The 14,761-nt window shown below is 49.6% G+C and overlaps 2 protein-coding genes across 5 annotated transcripts in view; one reads left to right on the forward strand and one right to left on the reverse strand.

The window, feature by feature from the left end:
* Positions 1–13,334, reverse strand: part of ORC4 (origin recognition complex subunit 4) — a 58,596-nt gene extending 45,262 nt beyond the window's left edge. For 3 of the 4 annotated variants that reach the window (XM_038751140.1, XM_038751139.1, XM_038751136.1), the window contains exons 1-2: positions 13,238–13,334; positions 9,506–9,632 (exon numbers count right to left, since the gene is read on the reverse strand). The gene's annotated coding sequence lies outside the window, so the exon portion shown is untranslated. Of the gene's footprint in view, positions 1–9,505; positions 9,633–10,940; positions 10,971–13,237 lie in introns of those variants that run through there. The other variant, XM_038751138.1, reaches the window with a different exon arrangement.
* Positions 13,335–13,952: 618 nt separating this feature from the next.
* MBD5 (methyl-CpG binding domain protein 5) overlaps positions 13,953–14,761 on the forward strand; it is a 228,469-nt gene continuing 227,660 nt past the window's right edge. The window contains 1 exon segment of the mRNA XM_038750886.1: positions 13,953–14,327. The gene's annotated coding sequence lies outside the window, so the exon portion shown is untranslated.

A 14,761-nucleotide genomic window follows, 5' to 3' on the forward strand; every position in this document is an offset into this window, starting at 1 on the left:
AACAGTGCTCTGCACATAGTAAGTGCTTAATAAATGCCATCATCATTATTATTACTGTTACAGAGAAGCAGCGTGGCTCAGTGGAAAAGAGCCCGGGCTTTGGAGTCCGAGGCCATGGGTTCAAATGCCAACTCCGCCAACTGTCAGCTGGGTGACTTTGGGCAAGTCGCTTCACTGCTCTGGCCCTCAGCTACCTCATCTGTAAAATGGGGATTGACTGGGAGCCCCCCATGGGACAACCTGATCACCCCGTAACCTCCCCAGCGCTTAGAACAGTGCTTTGCACGTATTAAGCGCTTAATAAACGCCATTATTATTATTAAGTCACTTCACTTCTCTGGGCCTCAGTTACCGCATCTGTAAAATGGGGATGAAGACTGTGACCACCACCCCCGCCCCGTGGGACAACCTGATCACGCTGTAACCTCCCCAGCGCTTAGAAAAGTGCTTGGCACATAGTAAGCGCTTAATAAATGCCATCATTATTATTATTATTATTAATAATAACGGTGGCATTTGTTAAGCACTGCTACAGTCCACAAAAGAGGATGGTTCCTCTTTCCCTGATCTGAGTTCACAAAGGGATGGTTCTTCTTTCCCCGATCTGCCAAAGAAGTCAGCGTGGGCATGTTTCCTCCTCCACCACCAAGGCACTAGCACCTACGTGTAGATTTGGGTTCACCGGCGCCGCCTTCTCCACCATCGCCTAACGGGCCACCCCGTGATTCAGGATGTAGCACTGTTGTATCTATTTCTGTTGTGCTACGACGCAGAACCCTCACCAAATCACACAACAGAATGAAGGGGATCACGCTGAACCTCGAAGGTAGTAAACAGGGAATTTGTTACCGCAGGAACTCGCGCGGGCCGAAAATCCCAGTTCGCTCGAGAAGGGTTTGAACGCTTCTCGCATGAGAGGTTCATAATGGGTTTCTGGAAGGAAGCTTTGGAAGGGACTTTGGGTTTGGAAGGAAGCTTTGGGTAGGGACTGTCTCTATACGTTGCCAATTTGTACTTCCCAACACTCTGCACGTAGTAAGCACTCAATAAATACGATTGATGATGATGATGATGAAGAGGGGGGAGAAAAATGAATGATCTTAGCTGACACACTCCTAAACTCTTAAGGAGGGAACAGTTCCTGCCAGCATGGTTTTGCCACAGCAGGTGACGATCTAGGTCCAGATGGGCCACCGGTCCGAGCCACTATGAACTAAAATCCCCCCCGCAAAGCATCCCGGGGAAGGATTACTAAACAATTTCATCAAGAGGAATTCATCTTATCCAAAGAAATCTAGCGGAGACAATTACAGAGCTCTGAATCACGGAGCCAACTTCTCGGGTGACAAATTCTAAAACATCTTAAAAGGCAAGTGCGGATTTTTTCAAATGAGTTGAAGGATGAGATAGCTCAAAGGCCCTTCTTTGCATGTAAACTGAAACAATCACTTCCCTTCTCTGTGCCTCAATTCCCTCGCCTGTAAAAATGGGGATTAAGACTGTGAGCCCCATGTGGGCCGTGGACTGTGTCCAACCTGATATCCTTGTGCCTATCTAGGTGCTTAAAAACAGTGCTTGCCACACAATAAGTGCTTAATAAATACCTATTATTATCATCACTCCTATGATCTCCCTCAAATCCTCGGCTCTAGTTAAGGAAGCCACTCAAGCGGCCAGCAGAACAGTGGGTTCGAATTTGCCAATGAACTGGAAAAAGATGCTATCTGGTGATATTAAACTGGGCTTCTATCCATTTTCCCAGGTTTTCATTCAGGATCATTTCCATATTCTTCTCTTTCTTTCCAATTCTCACCGTCTTTCTCCTCCCCGTAACCACCGCTGCCTGGAGCCCTAAAGTGAAACACGCATCTATCTCACTTCAAACCTGAACCTTCAAGGCAATCGTGCCTGAAGGCGAGGTGAGGAAATTTTACCAAAAGAGTCAGGGGTAGAGCTGAAAAAGAGACATTTTCAAGCTACCCTTGTTTTGACATCTTTTTCACTGCGAATACCCCTAGAAGCAGGGTATGGAATAAAAAATTGGTTAGAGGAGACATAGCTTCGAATGCAAATAAATATAATTTGCCTTGTTGTTTAGACAAGACCATGTTGGAAGGTGTCCAGCATTCTTCAAAGTCACACTGTCTCTCTAAATCATGTTGTAAAAAGGTCAGAAACCAATAAGAGAGAACTCTTGAGTTGAGCTAAACTGGATTAGGCTGTCATCTAAACCAGACCCCAGGGACTTATTTATAAGACTCAAGCTTTGGGAGATCACTTTCGCTTCCTCGTTTCAACCAGCCTCACTAGTTACACCTAAATTTGAAGGGAGTCTTTTACTGTCCTCGAATTATTCAACACGATAATGTCTGAAAACACCGATGCATTAAAACTCAGAAGAGAAAGGAGAGCAGCCCCAACACGAGACCACTACCTTTTTCTAATGGCTACTTTTCAGGACAGGACCAGCCACAGAGACCTACGTGTTAAACCGGAAAAACTGCGAGGGAGAAATCACCCGAGCATTAATCTCTAATAGATTGCAATCTCGAGGGTGGGAACCATGTATCCTGCAGCTGCTGTACGTTGCCGAGCATTTGGTACAGTGCTTAGTACGCAGTACAATTTCAATGAATACCGCTGACTGATTCCCCGTCCCCAAGATGAGTCCTGGTGCCAGGATCTTACGGACAATCTGGGAAAAAGACGCCCCAATTTGAATGGGAGCGCAAATCAGGTCGAAGATCGGGTCGAATCGGGTCGAAGATAGGAACAGAAGAGTGTAAATCGGGTCCAAGGTAGGAACAGAAGAGCATAAATCGGGTCCAAGATAGGAACAGAAGAGCGTAAATCGGGTCCAAGATAGGAACAGAATTCAAAACGATTGACCGACTGGAAAAATGGACTCCCCCCGCAAAAAGAAAAAAAAGCATGAAGAAATTCCATTAGGGGCAAGTACAAGTAATGACACTTAGGTTAGTTTTTTTCTATGAAAGAGTAGTTATTAAGAACAGAGAAAGACAGGTTTGCAGGGAGGAGGGAAAACAGTCCAGACTTGCAACGACTGCCATTTGAGATCCTAAACACACAACCGCGTAAGTACTTACCGGTACCAAACTGATACTGAGCACCTTATCGTGAGCAAGGGCCTCTACTTGGTGCGTGAGGAACCAACAAAATAAGCAAAAGATGTGATCTTTGCCCCTGACACGCTTACACTCTAGCGAAGAATCTAGAAAGCAAATACTAGGCTCAACAGACTTCGATAAGTAAACAGCAAATACGTCAGTGTTGAGGAGTAGGAAGGCGTGACCGGGAAAGAGGGATTAATGGTAATTGCGGAATTTGTTACGCGCTTACCATGTGCTAAGCCCTGGGGTAGCTACAAGATTCATTCATTCATTCATTCAATCGTATTTATTGAGCGCTTACTGTGTGCAGAGCACTGTACTAAGCACTTGGGAAGTCCAAGTTGGCAACATATAGAGACGGCCCCTACCCAACAGTGGGCTCACAGTCTACAAGGGGGAGACAGAGAACAAAACATATTAACAAAATAAAATAAATAGAATAAAGATCATCAGGTCACCCACGGGGCTCAGAGTCTAAGGAGGGAACTCACCTCAAGAGTCATTTTAGTCCACCCCACTGCCCTTCGTCCGACACCGAGTCCGTCCTCAGTCGACTTTTCTTTAGCGAAATGATTCCAACTCCTTGACTTTTTAATTATAAATTCTATTTCAAAATTACACTTTGTGGTGGCTCTTTTACCTCTCCATTTTAACCCTTCATAAAACAAGTGACGCACCGCTTGGGACTGGATCTTCTGATCCCGTCCTGGGTCGATACAGACGGTTCAGGTTCACTGTAGGCGGAATCCGTGGGTTTTTCCACAAGGGAATGAATCTGGGTAGATCTGGTCTCCTTCACCCGTTCATACGCCCATCTTCGTTCAGTCCCTTGGGGACGTATTTTACCCGATTCCCGATCGCTATATCTCACATCAGCAGGCTGTCAGCGCAACAATCGCACCGTGCCATCCTCAATGGGATGCCGTGAGGATTCCAAGACGAGAGCTCAGGAATCAAGGCACTTGGTAATAATAACATAATACTACTTTGATTTTGTGATTAGTATGTCAATGTCACTTGTTAAGAGACCTCTGTTATGAATCGGAGTAGGAAGGATTGATTGCAAAGAACAATAGCATCTGGGAATTCATTAAATGGGAAATCTGAGTGAAGCAGAGTACAAACCTCACAAAGCAACGACCTCATTTTGGAAGTGCTCCTCAGGAACCTGGCCCTACTTTTAATTTCATTAGGAGGTATTTCTCAGAAATAGCTCATTAGGTGGGGTTTCTCAGAAACGGGACTATGAAACGACGAAATCAGAAACGCAAAGTTCAAAAAAATCTAAAAAAAAAACAACAAAAACTTGGGTTTTTAACCTCAAACACAGGCTTTGAGCCAGCCCTTTGTCTTTACGTACAAATACTGTTCCACAGAGCAGCAATTTTTACCAAATAAACGCTATTGAGTGAATTATCAGTGGTAAATACTTTTAAGGCAAACCCTCCCGTAGAGAAATCCAATTATCTGCCGATTCTGGGGTGGGGAGGAAAACTCAAAAAATGTCAGCCTACTATTTCTCTTACACTGATGCTAATCTAACGGAACAACGACATTCCTTCCTTGGCAAAGACACCAGAGTAGTAGGAACAAGTAACCGAGTTTTCTAATCTGCCCCAATTTTCCACTCTGGAACTCTTTCTACCCAACATTTCTCCTGACCCTTCAACTTTATTAGGCAATCTACTGAATTAGATTCAACCCTCAAATGCCAAAATGCTAATGGATGATAATTCCAATAGCTTATTTAGGCAAAAGATACATTCTGCTAAAAATTAGGGCTACATTTTTTGGTGTAGCGTTTTCAGGAATCTAACATCTACAGTAGACCGCGGTTAGTGATCATAACATTGGTCACAATTTCTAGATTGTGGGCCTGTCGTTGGGTAGGGACCGTCTCTACATGTTGCCGACTTGTCTGTCATCATCATCATCAATCGTATTTATTGAGCGCTTACTATGTGCAGAGCACTGTACTAAGCGCTTGGGAAGTACAAATTGGCAACATATAGAGACAGTCCCTACCCAACAGTGGGCTCACAGTCTAAAAGGGGGAGACAAAGAACAAAACCAAACATACTAACAAAATAAAATAAATAGAATAGATATGTACAAGTAAAATAAATAGAGTACACTGCTCTGAATTCATTCAATCGTATTTACTGAGCACTTACTGTGTGCAGAGCACTGGACTAAGCGCTTGGGAAGTACAAGTCGGCAACAAGTAGAGGCGGTCCCTACCCAACAACGGGCTCACAGTCTAGAAATTGTGACCAACGTTACGATCACTAACCGCATGAAGAAAAATACCCCCCCCCCCCGCAAAAAGTGTGAATGGAGAAAACTAGGTTTTAAAACAGCAAAAACCTTTGGAAAGCCTTAAAAATAATTTATGGCAGCAGTTAAGAGCGATAATCTTTGGTTCTGGCTAATAGAGAAGTTACTTAATCTTGAGAGTAATTAGTCATGCCAGACACATAAATTACCTCTCTCAAATTGTTGTACTTGTAATTGGTAGACATTTTGATTAAACATTAAGAAAGGTTTGCAACAGCCTCCTAGCCACACCACGCTCACCGAGCCAGCTTCATTCTTGTGAGACGTGAAAGGTGGGAGGAAAATTCTTGGCTTTTAATAATAATAATAATAATAATAATTTTGGTATTTGTTGTTAAGCGCTTAGTATGTGCAAAAGCACTGTTCTAAGCGCTGGGGAGGATATAAGGTGATCAGGTTGTCCCATGTGGGGCTCACAGTCTTAATCCCCATTTTACAGATGAGGTAACAGGCACAGAGAAGTTAAGTGACCTGCCCACAGACACGCAGCTGACAAGCGGCGGAGCAGGGATTTGAACCCATGATGGCGAAACCCACGATGAAATGTTTGCATCATTCCCCTCCGCAACTGCTTGACATGTTCCACGTTCATTATTGCCCTTCTGCTCTGCAGTTCCCACCCTCTCCTGATTGATTCCTGCTGGCAACTAACACCAGGTGAGGGGATCAATCAATCAATCAATCAATCGCATTTATTGAGCGCTTACTGTGTGCAGAGCACTGTACTAAGCACTTGGGAAGTACAAGCTGGCAACATACAGAGACGGTCCCTACCCAACAGTGGGCTCACAGTCTAGAAGGGGGAGACAGAGAACAAAACAAAACATATTAACAAAATAAAATAAATAGAATAGATATGTACAAGTAAAATAAATAAATATACATGTGCAAGAGAGGAACTAGTATGGCGCCTACAGATGATGATGCTGGTATTTGTTAAGCGCTTACTACGCGCCAAGCACTGTTCTAAGCGCTGGGATAGCTACAAGGTGATCGGGTTGTCCCACGTGGGGCTCACACTCTTCATCCCCATTTTACAGATGAGGTAACTGAGACACAGAGAAGCGACTAGCCCCAAGTCAAACACCTGACCCGGAATTCAAACCCATGACCTCTGACTCCCAAGCCCGTGCTCTCTCCACTGAGCCACGCTGCTCTACAGCTAATATAAGGTACCCAACATGAGAGGAGGTTGGCTAAGGGGAAAAAAAAAAAAGTGAGCCATTTTGGCTAAAAAATGCTTGTTTTGCAATATAAAATATATCTGGCTGAAAAATATGGTTGTAAGCTTATGAGGTTGACGTAGAAAAAACACATTACTAGCCGGCTGCAAATAATTTCTGCTCCTTTTTCGGCAGAGCATTCCTTCAGACGGCACTCAGGTCTGTCAACGCGGGTTTTTGCTGCATGGCACCGAGAACACCTAGGCACCTAGGAGGCCTTCCCAGACTGAGCCCCTTCCTTCCTCTCCCCCTCATCCCCCTCTCCATCCCCCCGTCTTGCCTCCTTCCCTTCCCCACAGCACCTGTTTATATGCATAGATGTTTGTACATATTTACTACTCTATTTATTTTACTTGTACATATCCATTCTATTTATTTTATTTTGTTAATACGTTTGGTTTTGTTCTCTGTCTCCCCCTTCTAGCCTGTGAGCCCGCTGTTGGGTGGGGCCCGTCTCTAGATGTTGCCAACTTGGACTTCCCAAGCGCTTAGTCCAGTGCTCTGCACACAGTAAGCGCTCAATACGATTGATTGATTGATTGATAGAACGCTGCTGCAAATAGGAAACTCCGTCCGACACCGTGAGCCTGTTTCACGACGACCTGACTTGAAGATCTGTGTAGACGCGGGCGGAGCTGGACGCGCAAAGTACGACGATGCAAGCGTTGGGAGACGACAACCAGTCCCAAATCCCCGCGCTGATGACTCTTCTTTGAGCGCTCTATTATTACGGTATCTGTTAAGCGCTTCCTTTGGGTCAAGCGCCGTTCTGAGCGCTGGGGTGGACACATATTTGCACTCTGTAGTATTCCTTGGCCTTCCAGTAGCAGGTGGGGTGGGACGTGAGGATGGTACGGGTTCAGCGCTTAGTACAGTGCCTGGCACACAGTAAGCGCTTAACATATGTCATTATGTATCTATGTATATATGCTTGTACATATTTATTACTCTATTTATTTTACTTGTACATACCTATCCTATTTATTTTATTTTGTTAGTATGTTTGGTTTTGTTCTCTGTCTCCCTTTTAGACTGTGAGCCCACTGTTGGGTAGGGACTGTCTCTATATGTTGCCAATTTGTACTTCCCAAGTGCTTAGTACAGTGCTCTGCACATAGTAAGCGCTCAATAAATACGATTGATTATCATTACCGCAGTCCTGGAAGCGTCAAGAGCTTGGAATGGGAGAGAGTGGCATCCCTGTGGATACCAAGAGGGTTAAGCGTCAACGTCCCCAGGAGGGCAAATAGCTTCTCTGTGCCTCACTTTCCTCATCTGCCTAGAAGTGTGGCTCAGCACACTTGGGGAAGCAGCGTGGCTCAGTGGAAAGAGCCCGGGCTTTGGAGTCAGAGGTCGTGGGTTCAAATCCCGGCTCCGCCACTTGTCAGCTGTGTGACAAGTCACTTCACTTCTCTGGGCCTCAGTTCCCTCATCTGTAGAATGGGGATTAAGACTGTGAGCCCCACCGTGGGACAACCTGATCACCCTGTAAACTCCCCAGCGCTTAGAACGGTGATTTGCATAGTGAGCGCTTAATAAATGCCATCATTATTATTATTATGTCCCTTCCCCACAGCACCTGTATATATATGTTTGTACATATTTATTACCCTATTTATTTATTTAACTTGTACATATCTATTCTATTTATTTTATTTTGTTAGTATATTTGGTTTTGTTCTCTGTCTCCCCCTTCTAGACTGTGAGCCCACTGTTGGGTAGGGGCTGTCTCTATATGTTGCCAACTTGTACTTCCCAAGCACTTAGTACAGTGCTCTGCACACAGTAAGCGCTCAATAAATACGATTGATTGATTGATTGATCTGTAAAATGGGAATTAAATACCTGGTCTCCCTCCGCTTTAGACTGTGAGCCCCATGGGGGACAAGGGCCGTGTATGAGCTGTTTAACATCCATTTATTTATTATTTATTTAACGACATTTATTATTAATAATAATAATAATAATGGCATTTGTTAAGCACTTACTATGTGCAAAGCACTGTTCTAAGCGCTGGGGAGGTTACAAGGTGATCAGGCTGTCCCACGTGGGGCTCCCAGTTTTTAATCCCCATCTTTCAGATGAGGCAACTGAGGCCCAGAGAAGTGAAGTGACTTGCCCAAAGTCACACAGTTGGCAATTGGCAGAGCCGGGATTTGAACCCATGACCTCGGACTCCAAAGCCCGGGCTTTTTCCACTGAGCCACGCTTACTATGTGCAAAGCACTGTTCTAAGCGCTGGGGAGGTTACAAGGTGATCAGGTTGTCCCACGTGGGGCTCACAGTTTTTAATCCCCATCTTTCAGATGAGGCAACTGAGGCCCAGAGAAGTGAAGTGACTTCCCCAAAGCTGGCAATTGGCAGAGCTGGAATTTGAACCCATGACCTCGGACTCCAAAGCCCGGGCTCCTTCCACTGAGCCACGCTTACTATGTGCAAAGCACTGTTTTAAGCGCCGGAGCACTGTTCTAAGCTTGGCACACAATAACCACTAAACAAATATCACTGTTACGTTTCTTTATTAAGTTGGGTGGGTCTCAAATTTGATCTCTAGCTAGGCTTTTCGGTCTGGCAGGTTGAATTACAGAGTGAAGGAATTTACGGCGGATCAAAAGCCTCACTGGGAAAGCCTAAGTGATGGCGTTCACATCCCCTTCAACGCCAACCTCGTCACGGACACGAAGTCAAAAACGAACGGCGCTACGGGGGGAAAAAACAGAATCCGAGGAAAATGGCCCGGCCGCGTTAATCCGATCCTCCCCTCTAATGATCCAATTCCATCAGAATTGTGTTTTCTTTAGTTTTTTTTTTTACCTTTCGAACGTTTCCTCGATATTATTCCACACCAGCAGCCAACCCTCGGCCTCGCGACAACGCTCCGAAGTGAGGAAAAGGTCAGGTCCGCAAAGAGCGTCTTCTCCCCCGGCCGGGCCAAATCGCTCTGAAATAAACCATCAACCGCGGAGTTAGAGGGTGAGAACAATGCTCAGTCACCGACACTAGCAAGTCCTTGTTGGAGCAACACGTGGCTCGGTGGAAAGAGCCCAGGCTTGGGAGTCCGAGGTCGTGGGTTCAAATCCCGACTCCGCCGCTTGCCAGCTGTGTGACTTTGGACAAGTCACTTGGCTTCTCTGGGCCTCAGCTCCCTCATCTGTCAAATGGGGATGAAGACTGTGAGCCCCACGTGGGACAGCTTGATGACCTGGCATCCTTCCCAGCGCTTAGAACAACGTTTTGCACATCGTAAGCGCTTAACAAATGCCATTATAAAAAAAAAAACCTACATATTGTCCGGGAATAACGCGGTCTGCGTTACTTTGGAATGGCTGGCATCCTCTGCAGGCGACTATCCCTGGGAATGGGCGGATTGCTCCAGGGAGCCTGGGGCTTTTGGAAGCGGGTGAGAAGTGTCCGTTACTTTTCTCGGACGGGAAGGTGTGTGAAATTATTATTATTCATTCATTCATTCAATCGTATTTATTGAGCGCTTACTGTGTGCAGATTAATCGCATTATTATTAATAACAGTATTAATGATGGTATTTATTAAGCACTTTCCATGTGCCAAGTGCTGGGGTAGGTCAAGGTCATCAGGTTGTCCCAGGTGGGGCTCACAGTCCTCATCCCCATTTTCCAGATGAGGGAACTGAGGCACAGAGAAGTGACGGGACTTGCCCAAAGTCACACAGCTGACAAGTGGCGGAGGCGGGATTGGAACCCACGACCTTTGGCTCCCAGGCCCGGGCTCCTTCCACTAAGCTACGTGAGCGCTTACTGTGTGCCGAGCACTGTACTAAGCGCTTGGGAGAGTACACTCTAACCCATTCCCAGCCCACACCTCGCACCCAGACTTAGAGGGATGTCTAAAGACGATGGATTGATCAGCGAGATCTTCGAAAGAAACCAAGTCACCACCCCCACCACCACTGGCGGGGCCTAGTGGCTTCAGCCCGGCGCCTGGGAATCCTTAGGACCTGGGTTCGAATCCCGCCTCCGCCACTTGGCTGGGTGACCTTGGGCCAGTCCCTTCCCTCCTCTGGGCCTCAGCTCACTCCTCTGTAAATTGGGGATGCAGAGTGTGAGCCCCGTGTGGGGCAGGGACTGGGTCATTCATTCATCCGATCAATCGCATTTATTGAGCGCTTACTGTGTGCGGAGCACTGTACTAAGCGCTTGGCCAGTGCAATCCAGCAATAAAGAGAGCCCACCCCCGCCCAAACTGGGCTCACAGACCAACCTGACGATCTTACTTCTATGAGAAGCAGCGTGGCTTAGCGGAAAGAGCCCTGGCTTTGGAGTCAGAGGTCGTGGGTTCAAATCCCGGCTCTGCCAATTGTCAGCTGTGTGACTTTGGGCAAGTCACTTCACTTCTCTGGGCCTCAGTTCCCTCATCTGTAAGTGGGAATGAAGACTGTGAGCCCCACGTGGGACAACCTGATTACCCTGTATCTACCCCAGTGCCCAGAACAGTGCTTGGCACATAGTAAGCGCTTAAATACCAACACTATTATTACCCCAGCAATCAGCACAGTGCCTGGCACATAGTAAGCGCTTAAAAATGCCATTGAAAAGCCCAAAACAGACAAGTCCGTTACTTTAATCTGGGAGGCCCAAGTCTGGCTGCTAGGTGGGACCTCCCACGCCAACCCAACAGTCACGCTTAGAACAGTGCTTGGTACATAGTAAGCGCTTAACAAATGCCCACACGATGATGAAGATGATTCCCATGGGAATGGGGCGGGAAGGTTGGGAATCCCCCGGCAGGGAGGCCGGGGAGGGTTGTGAGTCAGAGGTCGTGGGTTCTAATCCCGGCTCTGCCACTTAATAATGATAATGTTGGTATTTGTTAAGCGCTGACTCTGTGCCAAGCACCGTTCTAAGTGCTGGGGGAGATACAAGGTGATCAGGTTGTCCGACATGGGGCTCCCAGTCTTCATCCCCATTTGACAGATGAGGGAACTGAGGCCTAGAGAAGCAGCGTGGCTCAGTGGCAAGAGCCTGGGCTTTGGAGTCAGAGGTCATGGGTTCAAATCCCAGCCCCGCCAACTGTCAGCTGTGTGACTCTGGGCAAGTCACCTCACTTCTCTGGGCCTCGGTTCCCTCATCGGTAAAATGGGGATTAAGACTGTGAGCCCCCCGTGAGACAACCTGATCACCTTGTAACCTCCCCAGCGCTTAGAACAGTGCTTGGCACATAGTAAGCGCTTAATGTCACTATTATTATTATTATTAGAAAAGTGACTTGCCCAAGGACACCCAACTGAGCAGCGGCAGGGCCGGGATTCGAACCCACGACCTCCGCCTCCCAAGCCCGGGCTCTTCCCACTGAGCCCCTGGTCAGCCGGGTGCCTTGGGTCCGGTCCTGTCCCTTCTCTCGGCCTCAGTTCCCTCATCTGTCAAAGGGGGGGATGAGGCCTGATGGCCCAGCGCTTAGAACAGTGCTTGGCACATAGTAAGCGCTTAACGACTACCATCATCACTATTATTATTTAGAGAAGTGACTTGCCCAAGGTCACCCAGCTGACCAGCGGCAGGGCCGGGATTCAAACCCACGACCTCCGCTTCCCAAGCCCGGGCTCTTCCCACTGAGCCCCTGGGTGCCTTGGGGCCGGTCCTGTCCCTTCTCTGGGCCTCAGTTCCCTCATCTGTCAAAGGGGGGGATGAGGCCTGGGGCCCCCCCGTGGGACCACCTGATGGCCTTGTGTCTCCCCCAGCGCTTAGAACAGTGCTTGGCACATAGTAAGCACTTGACAACTACCATCATCGTTATTATTATTTAGAGAAGTGACTTGTCCAAGGTCACCCAGCCGAGCAGCGGCAGGTCCAGGATTCGAACCCACGACCTCCGACTGAGCCCCTGGTCAACTGGGTGGCTTGGGGCCGGTCCTGTCCCTTCTCTGGGCCTCAGTCCCCTCAACCGTCAAAGGGGGGGATGAGGCCTGATGGCCCAGCGCTTAGAACAGTGCTTGGCACATAGTAAGCGCTTAACAACTACCATCATCATTATTATTATTTAGAGAAGTGCCTTGCCCAAGGTCACCCAGCCGAGCAGGGGCGGGATTCGAACCCACGCCCTCCGCCTGAGCCCGTGGTCACCTGGGTGCCTTGGGGCCGGTCCTGTCCCTTCTCTGGGCCTCAGTTCCCTCACCTGTCAAAGGGGGGGGATGAGGCCTGATGGCCCAGCGCTTAGAACAGTGCTTGGCACATAGTAAGCGCTTACTAAATGCCACCATCATTATTATTATGAGAAAAGTGCCTTGCCCAAGATCACCCAGCCGAGCAGGGGCGGGATTCGAACCCACGCCCTCCGCCTGAGCCCGTGGTCACCTGGGTGGCTTGGGGCCGGTCCTGTCCCTTGTGGCTGTGGGCCTCAGTTGCCCCACCTGTCATGGTGGGGGGTGGGGGGGGATGAGGATGAGGCCCGCCCTGGGCCCCCCTGAGGTCCCAGCGCTCGGCCCAGGCCGCCTGGCCTTGGCCTGAGTTTCCCGGCATCCCTCGGGCGGGGCGGCCATTGATGGGCAAGGACCGGTGGCCCCCGCGCGCCTACCGGGCCCCGGGCCGCCTCGCCACGACGACCACCACAACAGACGACCACAACAGACGACGACGACGACGGCCTCTTCCTCAGCCTGCCTCGTCCTCCTCCTCCTCGGCCTCCCCCTCAGGCCGCCATGGCCGCCTCAGGCCCCCGCCCGCTCCCAGCCTGCCCCGCGCGCGCCCTCCCTCCTGTCCCTCCCTCCCCTCCCTCCCCTCCCTCCCCCTGCCCCGCCCGCGGGGGCCCGCGCATGCGTACAGGCCGGGAGGGCGCCACTTCCTCCCCCCCTTCGGGCTCTCCCCGACGACGCCTTCCGGGTCGGGGCCGCCGCGGGGGCCGCTGGGTAACCGCCTCCTCGCCCTGCCCCCCCCCGCCCCTTCGCCCCCGGCCGTCAGCCAATCAGGAGGCCGGCAGGGAGGGACATGCGCACTGGGCGCCTCCCCTCTGCTCTAACGCCCCCCCCACCTCCTCCTCCTCTCCTCTCTGTCTCTCTGTCTCTCTGTGTCTCCCTGTCTGTCTCCCCCCTGTATCTCTCTGTGTCTCTGCCTGTCCCCATCTCCCTCCCATCCCTCCCCCCCATCCAGAGCCCCAACAGCAGCAGCTGAGAAGGATGAGGAGGAGGAGGAGAGAGGCAGGAGGGGGGGCCCTCCTTTAATTCCCATTTTTAACAGGCCCACCCCCTCCCCTTTTCTCCCCCTCCCCTACTTCCACCTCTAATTAGGGGGAGGGGGAGGGATGGTGGCCGGCAGGACAGCCCCCCTGTCTGCCCTCACCCTCCACCCCTGAGCCCTCAGGACTGGAGGGAAGGGGGGAAAAATCCAGCCACAGAAGAAGAAGAGGAGAAGGAGGGAGTTCCCTTCTTTTCCTCCTTCTTGCCCCCCTCTTCCCCTGGATTGGGGGGAGGAGAGACTCAAAGCCTCTTAGCGACCTCCCTGCTCTCTGCCTGGCTGGAGAGACACACACACACACACTCATCTCTACAGGGAGACCCAGCAGTAGACACTCCCCCCAGCCCCTTCCCTCCTCCCCCACCTTTATTGCCCTTTGTGTCATCCTCCACAGCTCCAGGGATGAGGGACTCTTGAAGTGGGGAGCAGGAAAGGTAAGTGAGGGGGGGCCCCCAGGGCCTGCCCCTTGGCTCTAACTTGCACTCTTGGCCACCACCACCTACGCAGTGGTGATTTATTGGGTGGGAGTGGGGATGGGGAAAAAAAGGAGGTTGGAGGGGGGGAGGGATGGGGGGCTGGTGGACCCATTCTGCTGCTCCTTGGGGGGCAGGGGGCACTTTTAATGTGGATTTCCCCATGGCCAGAAAACACAAAAAAGTGATTTCTGCACTGTAGCAGTCGATTGTCCTGCTGCAGTTGGGACACACAAAAACAACCCCCCTCCAACTCCCTCTTCCAAGGGGAGACAGAAGAAAGGGAGACTTCGCATATCTGTCACTTCTTAAAAAAAGAAACCCATCCCAGTGGGTGGTTCTTTTCCTCCACCCCCTTCCAAGAAAACCTTGGATCCTTGATGGGGGGAAACCTC

This window comes from Tachyglossus aculeatus, chromosome 9 (genome assembly GCF_015852505.1).
Source record: "Tachyglossus aculeatus isolate mTacAcu1 chromosome 9, mTacAcu1.pri, whole genome shotgun sequence".
NCBI classification, from domain to species: Eukaryota; Metazoa; Chordata; class Mammalia; order Monotremata; family Tachyglossidae; genus Tachyglossus; species Tachyglossus aculeatus.